This window comes from Oncorhynchus masou, chromosome 29 (assembly GCF_036934945.1).
Source record: "Oncorhynchus masou masou isolate Uvic2021 chromosome 29, UVic_Omas_1.1, whole genome shotgun sequence".
Lineage (NCBI taxonomy): Eukaryota > Metazoa > Chordata > Actinopteri > Salmoniformes > Salmonidae > Oncorhynchus > Oncorhynchus masou.
Window position 1 is genome coordinate 73,579,371 of NC_088240.1, and position 15,825 is coordinate 73,595,195.

Genomic DNA, 15,825 nt, shown 5'->3' on the forward strand with positions numbered 1-15,825 from the left:
TATGGGTCTTGTGCCGTCTATTCTCAGAGTTTACAGGGTAACCGAGGCTTTCCTACATGAACTGAAGGAGGCGATCCACATCCACGAGAAACTCAAAGAAATCCGACACATCCTGGTGGACGACAACAAATACGGGGAAGCTGTGGTGGCTGATGTGATGACTTTCTGGCTCAATAAACCCCAAGAGACCGAGTGACAATTTGTTATTTAGATGTAAAGCAATGGGCAACTATGTGTATACGATGCTATAGAGAATAAATACATTTTATCTTTTGAGAGAACTTACAAATGTCATGCATCAAATTATTGAAAATAAAGTGAGCAATGTAGCGTTCTACACAACCCACAATGCCTGGGCTAATGTAGAGCGTGTGCTGAAAATGGAACAAATCATGAATCATGTACAACATACGGGCGAGAGTCTACGATGGACACAACTGGTATCCCGTCTTGTGGATGATTCTAAAGAACTAGAAACAACTTTGTCTAAGATTTTACTTGATTTGTTTGAAACACCATTTAATTGTAACATGTATCATATTTGTTGTTTATATACTTATATAGCGGTTGTGTGTGTTTTAAAAATTCAGCGACACAAGACTGTAAATCTAAATCATTTACATTACATTTACATTTAAGTCATTTAGCAGACGCTCTTATCCAGAGCGACTTACAAATTGGTGAATTCACCTTCTGACATCAGTGGAACAGCCACTTTACAATAGTGCATCTAAATCATTTAAGGGGGGGTGAGAAGGATTACTTTATCCTATCCTAGGTATTCCTTGAAGAGGTGGGGTTTCAGGTGTCTCCGGAAGGTGGTGATTGACTCCGCTGTCCTGGCGTCGTGAGGGAGTTTGTTCCACCATTGGGGGGCCAGAGCCGCGAACAGTTTTGACTGGGCTGAGCGGGAACTGTACTTCCTCAGTGGTAGGGAGGCGAGCAGGCCAGAGGTGGATGAATGCAGTGCCCTTGTTTGGGTGTAGGGCCTGATCAGAGCCTGTAGGTACTGCGGTGCCATTCCCCTCACAGCTCCGTAGGCAAGCACCATGGTCTTGTAGCGGATGCGAGCTTCAACTGGAAGCCAGTGGAGAGAGCGGAGGAGCGGGGTGACGTGAGAGAACTTGGGAAGGTTGAACACCAGACGGGCTGCGGCGTTCTGGATGAGTTGTAGGGGTTTAATGGCACAGGCAGGGAGCCCAGCCAACAGCGAGTTGCAGTAATCCAGACGTGAGATGACAAGTGCCTGGATTAGGACCTGCGCCGCTTCCTGTGTGAGGCAGGGTCGTACTCTGCGGATGTTGTAGAGCATAAACCTACAGGAACGGGCCACTTCCTTGATGTTAGTTGAGAACGACAGGGTGTTGTCCAGGATCACGCCAAGGTTCTTAGCGCTCTGGGAGGAGGACACAATGGAGTTGTCAACCGTGATGGCGAGATCATGGAACGGGCAGTCCTTCCCCGGGAGGAAGAGCAGCTCCGTCTTGCCGAGGTTCAGCTTGAGGTGGTGATCCGTCATCCACACTGATATGTCTGCCAGACATGCAGAGATGCGATTCGCCACCTGGTCATCAGAAGGGGGAAAGGAGACGATTAATTGTGTGTCGTCTGCATAGCAATGATAGGAGAGACCATGTGAGGTTATGACAGAGCCAAGTGACTTGGTGTATAGCGAGAATAGGAGAGGGCCTAGAACAGAGCCCTGGGGGACACCAGTGGTGAGAGTGCGTGGCGAGGAGACAGATTCTCGCCACGCCACCTGGTAGGAGCGACCTGTCAGGTAGGACGCAATCCAAGCGTGGGCCGCCTCGGAGATGCCCAACTCAGAGAGGGTGGAGAGGAGGATCTGATGGTTCACAGTATCGAAGGCAGCCGATAGGTCTAGAAGGATGAGAGCAGAGGAGAGGGAGTTAGCTTTAGCAGTGCGGAGCGCCTCCGTGATACAGAGAAGAGCAGTCTCAGTTGAATGACTAGTCTTGAAACCTGACTGATTTGGATCAAGAAGGTCATTCTGAGAGAGATAGCGGGAGAGCTGGCCAAGGACGGCACGTTCAAGAGTTTTGGAGAGAAAAGAAAGAAGGGATACTGGTCTGTAGTTGTTGACATCGGAGGGATCGAGTGTAGGTTTTTTCAGAAGGGGTGCAACTCTCGCTCTCTTGAAGACGGAAGGGACGTAGCCAGCGGTCAGGGATGAGTTGATGAGCGAGGTGAGGTAAGGGAGAAGGTCTCCGGAAATGGTCTGGAGAAGAGAGGAGGGGATAGGGTCAAGCGGGCAGGTTGTTGGGCGGCCGGCCGTCACAAGAAGCGAGATTTCATCTGGAGAGAGAGGGGAGAAAGAGGTCAGAGCACAGGGTAGGGCAGTGTGAGCAGAACCAGCGGTGTCGTTTGACTTAGCAAACGAGGATCGGATGTCGTCGACCTTCTTTTCAAAATGGTTGACGAAGTCATCTGCAGAGAGGGAGGAGGGGGGGAGGGGGAGGAGGATTCAGGAGGGAGGAGAAGGTGGCAAAGAGCTTCCTAGGGTTAGAGGCAGATGCTTGGAATTTAGAGTGGTAGAAAGTGGCTTTAGCAGCAGAGACAGAGGAGGAAAATGTAGAGAGGAGGGAGTGAAAGGATGCCAGGTCCGCAGGGAGGCGAGTTTTCCTCCATTTCCGCTCGGCTGCCCGGAGCACTGTTCTGTGAGCTCGCAGTGAGTCGTCGAGCCACGGAGCGGGAGGGGAGGACCGAGCCGGCCTGGAGGATAGGGGACATAGAGAGTCAAAGGATGCAGAAAGGGAAGAGAGGAGGGTTGAGGAGGCAGAATCAGGAGATAGGTTGGAGAAGGTATGAGCAGAGGGAAGAGATGATAGGATGGAAGAGGAGAGAGTAGCGGGGGAGAGAGAGCGAAGGTTGGGACGGCGCGATACCATCCGAGTAGGGGCAGTGTGGGAAGTGTTGGATGAGAGCGAGAGGGAAAAGGATACAAGGTAGTGGTCGGAGACTTGGAGGGGAGTTGCAATGAGGTTAGTGGAAGAACAGCATCTAGTAAAGATGAGGTCGAGCGTATTGCCTGCCTTGTGAGTAGGGGGGGAAGGTGAGAGGGTGAGGTCAAAAGAGGAGAGGAGTGGAAAGAAGGAGGCAGAGAGGAATGAGTCAAAGGTAGGCGTGGGGAGGTTAAAGTCCCCCAGGACTGTGAGAGGTGAGCCGTCCTCAGGAAAGGAGCTTATCAAGGCATCAAGCTCATTGATGAACTCTCCGAGGGAACCTGGAGGGCGATAAATGATAAGGATGTTAAGCTTGAAAGGGCTGGTAACTGTGACAGCATGGAATTCAAAGGAGGCGATAGACAGATGGGTAAGGGGAGAAAGAGAGAATGACCACTTGGGAGAGATGAGGATCCCGGTGCCACCACCCCGCTGACCAGAAGCTCTCGGGGTGTGCGAGAACACGTGGCCGGACGAAGAGAGAGCAGTAGGAGTAGCAGTGTTATCTGTGGTGATCCATGTTTCCGTCAGTGCCAAGAAGTCGAGGGACTGGAGGGAGGCATAGGCTGAGATGAACTCTGCCTTGTTGGCCGCTGATCGGCAGTTCCAGAGGCTACCGGAGACCTGGAACTCCACGTGGGTCGTGCGCGCTGGGACCACCAGATTAGGGTGGCCGCGGCCACGCGGTGTGGATCGTTTGTATGGTCTGTGCAGAGAGGAGAGAACAGGGATAGATAGACACATAGTTGACAGGCTACAGAAGAGGCTACGCTAATGCAAAGGAGATTGGAATGACAAGTGGACTACACGTCTCGAATGTTCAGAAAGTTAAGCTTACGTAGCAAGAATCTTATTGACTAAAATGATTGAAATGATACAGTACTGCTGGAGTAGGCTAGCTGGGAGTGGCTGCGTTGTTGACACTACACTAATCAAGTCGTTCCGTCGAGTGTAATAGTTTCTACAGTGCTGCTATTCGGGGGCTAGCTGGCTAGCTAGCAGTGTTGATTACGTAACGTTACGTTAAAAGAACGACAATAGCTGGCTAGCTAACCTAGAAAATCGCTCTAGACTACACAATTGTCTTAGATACAAAGACGGCTATGTAGCTAGCTAGCTACGATCAAACAAATCAAACCGTTGTACTGTAATGAAGTGAAATGAAAATGTGATACTACCTGTGGAGCGAAGCGGAATGTTGACCGGGTTGTTGAGGTTCAATTCGGTAGACGTTGGCTAGCTGTTGGCTAGATAGCTCGCAGTATCTCCTACGTTAAGGACGACAAATAGCTGGCTAGCTAACCTCGGTAAATTAAGATAATCACTCTAAGTCTACACACTCTAAACTACACAATTTTCTTTGATACGAAGACAGCAAAGACAACTATGTAGCTAGCTAACACTACACTAATCGAGTCGTTCAGTTGAGTGTAATAGTTTCTACAGTGCTAGTGGACGTTAGCTAGCTGCTGGGCAGATAGCAGTGTAGACTACGTTAGGACGACGAAATACGATAATTACGCAATTATCTTTGATACAAAGACGGCTATGTAGCTAGCTAAGAAGAAATTGCTAAGATTAGACAAATCAAACCGTTGTACTATAATGAAATGTAATGAAAAGTTATACTACCTGCGGACCGAAGTGTAGATGCGACCGCTCGCTCCAACCCGGAACCGGAAGTTCCGGGTTGGAAAATCAAATATACAGGGTGTGTCAGGTTCTGACCTTAGTTATTTTGTTAAGTCTTTGTTTTAGTATGGTCAGGGCATGATGTGGATGGGTAGTCTATGTTCTTTTTTCTATGTTGTGGTTTTGTGTTTGGCCTGGTATGTTATGGTTCTCAGAGGCAGGTGTCGTTCGTTGTCTCTGATTGAGAATCATACTGAGGTAGCCTTTTCCCACCTGTGTTGTGGGTGATTATTTTCTGTTCTGTGTTTTGCTTCACCATTCAGGACTGTTCGTTTGTTGTTTTATTGTTTTTGTTCAGTGTTCAGTATTCTTCTGAAAACAATATGGACACTTACCACGCTGCGCATTGGTCCTCCTCTTCTTCCACCCACGACGAGCGTTACAGGGTGTTGCATGCTGTGATCGTTGAGAAAACGGGGACATGTATCCTGCAGCGAATTCTGAATTGTCTGTATACGTAATACTTGATGTATGCTTAAAATAAACATTCAAAAATTAAATGTCATTATTTGAAAGTGGCTCATTAACGCTATTGTACCTCAGAGAGGCAACAAGGATGGCGGAGCAGATGTTGAAAAACATTTACTATAATCCCTCTAACCCCGGGTCTTATGGGGGTAAGGAGCATTTACAGAGAGCTATAGCCGAAGAAACAGGTAGCCGGTTAAGCGCAGCTAAAGTGAATGAGTGGTTATCAAAGCAGGATGCACATACTCTACATAAACCTGTAAGAAAACAATTTCCAAGAAATATAGTTTTTTCTTCTCAACCAATGTCCCAATTTTAGGCGGATGTATGTGACATGCATTCCCTTGCAGATAAAAATGATGGAAATCGCTACATGCTAACGGTTATAGATATTTTCTCTAAAATAGCATTTGTAAGGGTCTTAAAAAAGAAGAGTGGGGCAGAGGTGACCCGGGGCTTTGACTCTATCTTGAAGGATGGAGGAGCACCCAAGAAAGTGCAGACTGATGGCAGAAAATAATTTTTTAATAATACTTTTCAGAAACTCATGAAGAAGCACAATATAGTACATTTTGCTACAGGCTCGGATTTGAAAGCTTCAGTTGTTGAACGCTTTAACAGAACTCTGAAGGAGCGGATGTGGCGATATTTTACAGCTCACAACACGCATAGATATATCGATATAGTTCAAGATTTAATAAAGGGGTACAACAACAGCTACCATAAGAGTATACGGATGAAGCCCTCCGAGGTCTCTTCTGAAAACTCTTTTCAAGTCTTTAAAAATCTGTATGGTTTATTCCCCCTTCGCCAGAAGAAAAAAATAAATGTTAAATTCATAGTGGGGGACTTGGTGCGTATATCCAAATTGAGGGGTGTTTTCGACAAAAAATATGAGCAAGGTTACCGTTACCGAATGTCTGCCACGCATACCCCCTGTCTACAAATTAAAAGATTATGACGCGGAGCTTATAGAGGGATCTTTTTATGAGAAGGAATTACAGAAGGTAGAGTTGGGTAAAGACAAAGTCTTTCATTTGGAGGAGATTCTAGATCAAAAGAGAGAAAAGGGTAAAAAAAAATGGGTGCTGGTCAGCTGGAAAAACTGGCCCCAAATGTTAAACAGTTGTGTATTAGAGCACGATGTGGTGGAGGCATTGGGGGTTAACTTAAACCCTCATGCATGATAAATTCAACATAATTCGCATGTACACAGGAGTGTATAATGGAACACAGCGGCTTCTACCTGACTCTCCCCAGTAATGCGTCTGCACATATTTTTCGTAATAATCAGAGTTCGAATTATACAACCAATTTTCCAAAGCCTATCGAGTTATCAGAGGCCTGGGAAGTAGGTCTCAGCGAGATTACATACCCCCACATGTTGGGGATGGGTCCCAATAAATGGACATATGTGAAAGATAAATACATGCAGGATTTTACAACATATTTGTGTATACCGACATCATATCCTATCAAAGGGTCGGAGACAGCTGTGTGCCCCTACTGAGAACAGTTCATATAGAAGGAAAGGAGAGGGACATAGTCACTGTCACCTACGACAAGCCACATTACGTACCTGTAAGCAAGAAATATATTTGAAAACATTCTGGTTAAGCTTAAAACGGATCAGAACAAAAACATAGAATTTACTTATGGTAAAACAATTGTAAAACTCCACTTTAGACCCACCAAAACCTCTCTACATATATAATATTAATATAATATATTTTTATAAACATAATACAAATAAATTAAAAAGTTTTATGGACAACCAACTTCTCGACCCTAACCGCTATGTCTCATACTATGTTGATCAAGTGGGTAATGGGTTACCCGGCTATTATGGATACCCGACCATGTACGGTTCGGGGATAGGAAGAGAGGCCTCAGCATTGCCAAACAGCATTTAAAATCAGCGGCTAAAAATATTGTAAGTGAGGTTGTAGCCAATGCTAAGACCAGAAGGGCGTCACCAGATGTCGAGCGTCAAGAAGGCTCGGGGCTTATGATGTTGTCTCGAAGACCAAAAAAGAGACCCCCGGGTATAAGGCTTGCCCCTAAAAAGTGGAGGTTATCAGTTAAAAGAAACTCAGTAAGTAAAAGACGGGGTAAAGTGAGGAGGTCTGGACCAATAATGACAAAAAAAATATTCAGAAGTATTTTCTAAAAGAACAAGCAACATGGCTCTTTTACACCGCATGTCCTCTGAAGCTATAAAGACAGAGCTCGATCTTTTCACGGCCCCCTTAACCCAACATTCAATAGAGAGGTCCAGTTATGTGGAGGTAGCCCCACTCTTTGCCATTACAGACAACAGTCCTATAGAATTTTTCATACCAGGCCACGGTGACAACTATCTGGACCTCCACAACACCCTGGTGCATTTACATCTAAAAGTATCCAAAAGAGATGGTACTAATATTGCAGACGATGCCAAAGTGAGTCTCATTAATTACCCAGTGGCCACCATCTTCTCCCAAGTGGATGTGACTTTGGGTGAACGCCTAATCAGTCAAATCTGTGCCACATACCCTTATAGGGCCATCATGGAGTGTTTACTCAACTACTCCCAAGACACTCCCAAGACACAATTCAGCACCGGGCTGTTTAGCAAGGATACTGCAGGAGTCTCTATGGAATCGAGAGACCCTTTCCACTGCAAACAAAGGACTGAACTTATCTGTGCGAGAATTTTACAATCTATTCCTGGCTACCGGGAGGCATCTAAAAGATCTCTCTTTACCTATTGACAGAAATTATTTTGCAGAGGGTTATACATTGTATGCTTTCAATTTATCACCTGATGATGACACCTCAGGAAATCTGTCTGTGGTGTCCCAAGGTAACCTCAGGCTGGAAATGTGTTTCCGTACACCTTTAGCCTGTACAGTTAGCATGATTGTTTATGCATGCTCTGATTCAATCTTGGAAGTGAATAGCCGAAGACAGGTCTTAGTGGATTATTATTAAGGATCGTTGAGCAAAGACATGAATACCCAAGAGTTGGAAGGGCTCATGAGCTGACTGATTGGAATACAATTTTGTGTTGGCTTGTGATGAATTACCTATTGAGAAATGGCCGGAGTGGCCTGCCATGTTTATTGTCAATACCCATCTTAAACACATGCCAGGTGAACATTGCCTAGCTGTGACATTAGAAAAATCTCAACTTTTTTGATTCCTATGGCTTTCCCCCCGGTTTTTCACATTTCCCCAAATGTATTAAAGAATTTTTGACCAAAAACGTCTCAAAGAAATACTACAGCATCAAACAAGTGCAAGATAACCTTTTCACTACATGCAATCACCACGGTGTATTCTACCTATGCCAAAGAGCCCGGGGAGTTTCTTTTGAAGATGTTATGTCTCTTCATAAGGATGATTTAAGAAGTAATGATAACGTTGTAGCTTGTATTTTTAGAAAATGTCAAGTGTTCAAATATGTGTCCTTTAAGACCGTGTAATCAAGGCGTATGCTCACGTCACATGTTTCAAGAATGCCACAAATGTTAAATTGCTTAATTTTTCAAAAAAATGATTTGAATTTAATCATAGTCATTCAAAAGTCATTCTAAAGTCTAACCACCCTGAGAGATCGGGATTAGGGAAAGGTCCGGAGGCATTCAGGGGGGTAAATGAGTTATCATCATCCCTTTCATATGGGGAGTGGTTGTTGGGGCATCTTTAGGGGTGCTGTAGCTTGTTGAAGGTTTTTGTTTTAAAGCTTGAATCTGTTGACGAAGCTTATAGTTGGGTACACTTTGAGTCTTTTATCTTGTTTTTAATGTATCTAACATTTTTCCGGGTTACGTGCCGGAACATGGGTCAACATGTCCTGCATAACTTTATCTTCAACAGGCATTTGATCTTCAGCCGGTAAGCTCACAGGTACAGGCATTACAGAGGTGTGGCTCTCGCTAGGCTCGTCATCTTTTAAAGGGTCCGGTAGGGAAAGCGTTTAATGGTTGGTCTCTCTCTCCCCTGGTTTCACCAAGGCCAAATACCTTTGCAATAGGTTTGTGTATTTTTGGACCTTTTCATGGGGGTTCAATCATATTTTGGGTTAAAAATATCCTTCATGGCCGTATCCAAATAATTTTCAGCTGTTTGTCTGATATTTTCAAGACCCTGCACTTGTTTTTTAAGTCTATCCAACTCTTGTTGAGGCACCAAGTACATTTTATTGACCATCACCCTCTGTGTTCAACCCCCACGTCTGGCAGCAATAAGGCTGGTGATGAAGGGCACGGCTATACTTAGTAAAGGTAGAAGAAAACCCCCAGACTGTTGTATGCTTTGTCTTTTCTTTTGAAGACTGACCCTTTTATTGACAAAGAGTTTGATCGCAGTCTTTTGTCTCTTTTATTTTTTGGGTCAGGGTGAGTGGAATGTGTCCTTTGAGAAGATTCAAAGCAATCTCACATCGGGATTATATGAGATCTGAAGAACAGTGACCCAAGATGGCATTCCGTTCTTTAGGGGTTGCCCCAACTAGGGTTCTCAAGAGGGGCAGGTTTCTTTTTAAACGCAGAGACATAGCTGTTACTTTTTAGGAATGTACACAGCCAGCCACTCCCACGGGAACAGACCTGTTCGTAGCCTCAGGTGTTCTGGAGCATTTGATTTTAAATCCACAATTAAATATGAAAATAGTGCTTTCGTAGCGTCCTCATAGATCTCCATGAAGTAGGATTTCCTTCCTGGGTACATCTGCTGAGAGTGTTAATTTGTAGTTTGTCTCTAGGATTTTTGAACAAAACCATGTAATTGGCGTTCAAACTGATGGTGCGGCTATTTTTAGCTTGGTGAAACACATTCTGCACCAAGTAAAGCACGGACAGGTTTCTATGATGAGTGTATTGGGTAAAAGCTCGAGCAATTTCGGGATGTTCGCTACCTGCAAATAGCATATCGTCCAAAACCAGCAGATTGTTTTTATGAGGAGGGAGAAGTTCATCATCAGATAGAGATTCAGGTATTCCTATTTTCTTCAAGAATTCATCATACAGAGGTTGATAACACGAATAACACCACACAATATTATCAGGCACATGTTCAGAATTCTCTAAAATACTTTTTACAAAACAAGTTTTACCACTATTGGAGGGGCCTGCGATTAAGGCTGAAAATGGTACTTGCAACCGGGGGTCAAAACCTTCTACAGCAGTCATTATATCTTAAGCTTTAAGATACACTGTGGCTTATAGCGTAAGTCAGTAGCCAAAGGGCAATGCGATCCCATCAGGCAAAAGCAGTCTCTTGTCAAAGACTACCCTGAATCTTTTAGTAAGTGGGGCGTTCCTTAGATGGAAGCCCTTTTTATCCCTAACAATCTTTTTGTAGGAGCTCAAAATCTCCAAGTCACTATTCCTGTCGTTTATGAACCCCTCGACCAAGCGTCTGATTGATTCCAAGTTTACATGCGGGGCATTTTCATAGTTTTGAGTCACGCCTTTGGCTTTCAACACCACGTGATTGTCTTTAGTCCTACAAGCATAGCTTTTGGGACCTCAGGAGGACCATTCTGTGATATGGTCACTATCTTCGAGTTCACTCGTTAAACCACACAGATAGTTGCTGAGTGGGGGGTTCCAATCGCCCTGTTTGTTTACATAGACCATAGAGTCTGTGTTGTGGTAAAGAACCCGCCTCTGAGGCTTCTCCATGAGGGTGTACAGTTCATGTAGGCCACAGGCCGTGGTAAATGTGGCAAGAAACACATTTACATTACCCGGGGGTAGAACCCACTTCTTGTTGCGCCTCCATCGCACCAGGGCAATGTCTTGACTCAAGACTGAAGAATGTGAAATTTCGTATTGGTCCGAGAAAAACAAATTCCAAAAATTCTTCGGGGTCTTTAATGATCGACGTTGTTAGCATATTGCATCTCTGCGAAAACTCTCTTTGGGGAAAGCTTAAGTACCACTTTGACACATTTCTTTTGGTTTTGTTGACCTCTATTCTGTCAGGGTCAAGAAGTATGCCTTCTCTGTCGTGATGGTCTTGAATGTACTTGTCTTTGCTCTCTTGATCTGTGACAGATGCAGGATAGCCTGAAGCCATTTGCTTGCATCTCAAGAAGGTCTTGATGTATTCCTTAAAAAGGGTGTCTGATTTCCTGGAAAAGTTCCACACTTCAAAGATTTTGGCCACACGATAACCCATCTTTAGAGCCTTAGAGAATTCAACTGTGACCCATACCCCTGTCAGGGCTCTTTCTTGATCTGTGTGATCACATAGGTTTTTCTGGTTGTTGTTTTCACTGCAGGTGCGACTAAGGGGAAAGAAAAGTTTTCCTTGAGGGCCCTTGTAAGGCAACACTGGTATAAACAAAACCCTAGGAGGGCAGATAGTTGCTTTGATCAGACCAAAATAGTGTTGAGGTAAGTCAAAGTCGTGATGAATAATTTCCGAATGCCCCATAGGATAGCATGAGGAACTCATTGCATGAGGATAAAGAGATGTAAAAATCTACATATCCTATTGTCTCGTCGGGTTGTGCTACATACCGCAATGTCAAAGCATTGGTACGGCCTCCATTCAAGGCCTGTCGTGGTTCCAGGGGTTCTGGTGTGTCATAGCTGGAAAGGAAGGCTTGAACATGAGGATCAGACTTTTTGAGGGTGGCCCATTCGTGCTCCCACAAAACCTCCACTTTTAACGTGTAAGTAGCCTGTAAAGAATCCAATTTGTCTTGACACTTTTGAAACATTTCCCCAAAAGTATTTTGGGTTAGGACCCACATGGCCTGGGGCACAAAGCAAGATTTACAACCGTGGAAGAAACAACCGTTGTACTCATATACAGTTTCAACCCTGTCAATCTGTGTGTATCCTTCTACATGGTAAGAGCCAAACGCCTTCTCCCCCCGATTCAACGCATATTGAATAAAAATGTCTTTATCCTGGGCCAAGTACTCCAATGGACCCACAAGAGACTTGAACTGACGTCGGTAGATGTCTGGCGAGGGGATAGCTATAGATGCTGTAGGTAGAAAGTGTGTACGATAGGTTTTCATGAATGCCGATGCAATAGTTGTACAACTCCAGGGGTCAATGCCTGCATCTTTGATTACATCTTCCCTGAATCTGAGGCATCCTTCACGAAGTATAACCACATCATTGTCGCAATATGATTCTATCTCTTTATGGAAATCAAAGGTGCCATGTCTTACTGTCTCGTACCACGTTATGAATCTCTCACGCTCTTTGGGAGACATTTGATCACACCCGTACATTTCGGGGCTGGGATAAGATCCAATATAATGTAGATTCTTCTCAGATGTGAAGAAGTGGGGGAACCAGCCTTTCACATATTTTCAAAACCCAAGGCCTCTGGCATTTGAGCCAATCTCATGGGTAAGAAGCTTAACTGTCAATGTATCTCTGGTTGAAGGCGGGGTCTACAAAACACAAGATTTTACTACCTTGAGCGATGATACTGGGTGCCACGCCTTGCTGTATCATGGGGTTCAGAAGAAGGTAAGAGTCATCGGCTCTCGCATTGTGCGCTATAAACGTGAAGTTTCTGTACTGGGGTTTTCTGTGTTTTAGAAAGAGCAGTGCACAATTGGGTCCCTCTGCCGACCACTTTTCACCCTTGAAAGTCATGGTAGATACAAAAATAGGCAAATGAACCCCCGATTGCTGATTTGTCTCACAATCATAGAACACATATTTTTCTGAATGTTCATCTTCATCCAAGGGCTGAATATAACACTCGTGTGACCCTTCTTGAACCACTTCAGCATCTCTGCTTTTCAAAGGCCCTTTACAGATTGGACAGTGTATGATTCCACACACATGCGGTTTAGGGCTATCTATTTTAAGGTTGAAATTGCAATGGCATTTTGGGCATTTCTTGTTAATGTCACAACTGCTTACAGATTTACAGGCCTTGGGGTGCCATGTTTCAATTTTGTGTTTTTCGTAACAGCAGGCCGAACAACATGTGCGGTGACAATCCTCACAGGGGGTCAGGTTTAAGGGATGCATAGGACAATTTTCATCCAGACATAATTAACAGTTATAACGACACGAGTTTATGAGGTAGGCCCTTTTATTGCTTATTATTTCTGATTGCATTAGGCTATCTAGCTTCCTTCTCTGACCCCCACCACCCTGGGGTTGACATATTATTTGCACTACAAGCTCGAGGGTCCAATATTTGACTGAACAAGTCTTTCTAGCAGGGCGATAAATTGTTCAAGATCTACTTTGTCATTGGGTAAAATAAGAGATACAGTGTTATGCAGGCTATCTCCACAAATTTCCAACTGTAAGACATCATGTGGTTCGCCATAATCTCTTGCCCTATCTAACAGTTCGGTCAGAGTATCCAACATCATTACGTACAACACAGCATAGTCAAGATTCTGATTCACCCATGTGAAATTGAAAACTGTCGAATCTCTGTATTGTTTAATTTATTTTGGTACACAACCCGAATACTTCAATCAATACCATCTCCCTCCTGATTTATTAGACAATTTTCCAATTCCCCCAAAACACATTGTATTGCGTTTCAGACTCTTCTGACATGGGCATTAACGGTTGGTTTGGGGGGGGGGGATGCCCGAAGATGTCGTTCATCTGATTAATTAGCGATATGAGGGATTCGGGAATCTGTGATAACAGGTTTTCATCGGGCATCCCTGACTCTTTCATACGTTTAATATTTTCTAGGAGTTTGGCTGGAATCTGTGATAATATACTTTCATCTATCGGTATTATGTCTGTTACCCACGCCTTGTTCATATGATTAATAATTTCTAGGAGTTCAGGCGGTATCTGTGATAAGAGGCTTTCAACTGTCTCAACTAGGTCTGTTGGCTCTGCCATTTGGATAATTAATGATGTGCGTTCTTGGGTTATTCTGGAATGGTCCGTGTTAAATATATGATTTTAGCGCCTGTATTTGCGTTTTTTAATTGGATTGCTGTTTAACATACGTGGAATTGTTCTATGCCAGAATGATCCTCTCTGTAATGTCGCTCAAGTAAAACCCCCATTTGTTTGTGTGGCAATACATTTTGGGATTTTAGAGCCCTGGAAAAGGCTGTGAAAAACCTAGCTTGTTCTATTTCAGATCCGGATGTTGCCACCAAAGAATTGGCGGAATCAAGAAGGTTGGCCGCATCCCGTAATAGCCGGTCATCTGCCTCTGAAATGTCATTTAAAACTGTGAAATCTTCCGTTTTGGTTGTTCCATTGGGAATGTTCGGTGAGCTGGAATCCTCCGCGTGCTCTAGATGTGTGTGGTCTTCTGTGCCGTTATACGCCGGGGAGGAGTCTGATAGAAATAATACATACAAAATAGGTTATTAAATATAAAAATATGTTAGATACATAAAATGTCAAATACATTTCAGGTATAATACTAAATACTAACAATACATAATTAAAATACCTTGGCTTTTTTGGCAAGGGCTGTTCTGACAAATTAGGGGTGGGGGGCGTGACTTTTTTCATCCACCGTTCCTGATTCTGCAGGGTCGGTCTCGTTGGAGCCTGAAAAAACATTATTTGTCCTTGATTTAACATATTCAAGCCTAAAAAATGTATAACTAATAATATATATAATGGCTTCATAACGTGTCCATGGAGTGCCGGCTCGTGAAGCCGCAAGTTCCCTGCCCAGTAGTACTTTTCTGGAGGGGTGGATTCTGAACAATGTACTAGAGCCCGTGTGTGCGTTGCTTGTTTGGGTCTGGAATATGTAGTGAGGGGGTGGAGGTTCCCGGGGGAGTTGGCGGGACGTTTAAATCCTCTGTTCTCTGTGTGTTTGAAAAAACGTTCGTACAGAACGGGAGAATTGCATCTGTGTTATCGGATGTGTCATCTGCTCCAACGAAGTTGTTCAGGATCCATACGGAGCCCGTTATCCTTCTTGGCTGTATGTTGGCTGTAAACACAAAAATAGCTTTTAATATAGAGTGCACACTTTGTGTTTTTTAATGTATAAATATTCTTGTGTATGTGATTATTGGACTAACGTCAGAAATAGTGTGATGGGTACTCAATATGGGATAATCAATCCATTTAAAGCTAAACACCGGCATAAAAAAGTTTACATCCTTGCATGCTTTTGAAAATACATATGAACTGACAGATTTAGTCGCATTTGCACTATCAAATTGTTCACATGCTAAAATTGTCACTTTGGAGTCAGGGCTATACGCCATTGAAGCGATTCTTAGGGCCGTCAGATCACTGCGTCCGCAGACCAGTTCTTCCAGTGCATATCCGGAGAGAGTTGTAACGCTCAGGGCCTGTTCAATTTGACAGAGCACGAGCCTTATCTTAAAACCTCTTGAAACTAGGGGGCACTAATTTCATTTTTGGAAAAATAATGTTCCCAAAGTAAACAGGCTATTTTTCAGGACCAGATAATAGAATATGCATATAATTGACAGCTTAGGATAGAAAACACTCTAAAGTTTCCAAAACTATAAAAATATTGTCTGTGAGTATAACAGAACTGATATTGCAGGCGAAAGCCTGAGAAAAATCCAATCAGGAAGGGACTATTATTTAGAAACCTCTGCGTTCCTATGCGTCCCTATTGAGCAGTGAAAGGGATATCAACCAGATTCCTTTTTCCATGACTTCCCTAATGTGTCTTGTGTCACAAGACATGGTTTCAGGCTTTTATTTTGAAAAATGAGCGTGAGCGACAACATTGCTTCAGTGGTCAGCTG

General features: G+C 43.9%; 1 long non-coding RNA gene across 1 annotated transcript in view; it reads right to left on the bottom strand.

Annotated features, from left to right (window-relative positions):
• Positions 1–13,139: 13,139 nt before the first annotated feature.
• LOC135520489 (uncharacterized) overlaps positions 13,140–15,825 on the bottom strand; it is a 37,594-nt gene continuing 34,908 nt past the window's right edge. Inside the window, exons 5-7 of the long non-coding RNA XR_010452392.1 lie at positions 14,928–15,029; positions 14,535–14,635; positions 13,140–14,417 (exon numbers count right to left, since the gene is read on the bottom strand). This is a non-coding gene — a long non-coding RNA (uncharacterized LOC135520489). The remainder of the gene's footprint in view (positions 14,418–14,534; positions 14,636–14,927; positions 15,030–15,825) is intronic.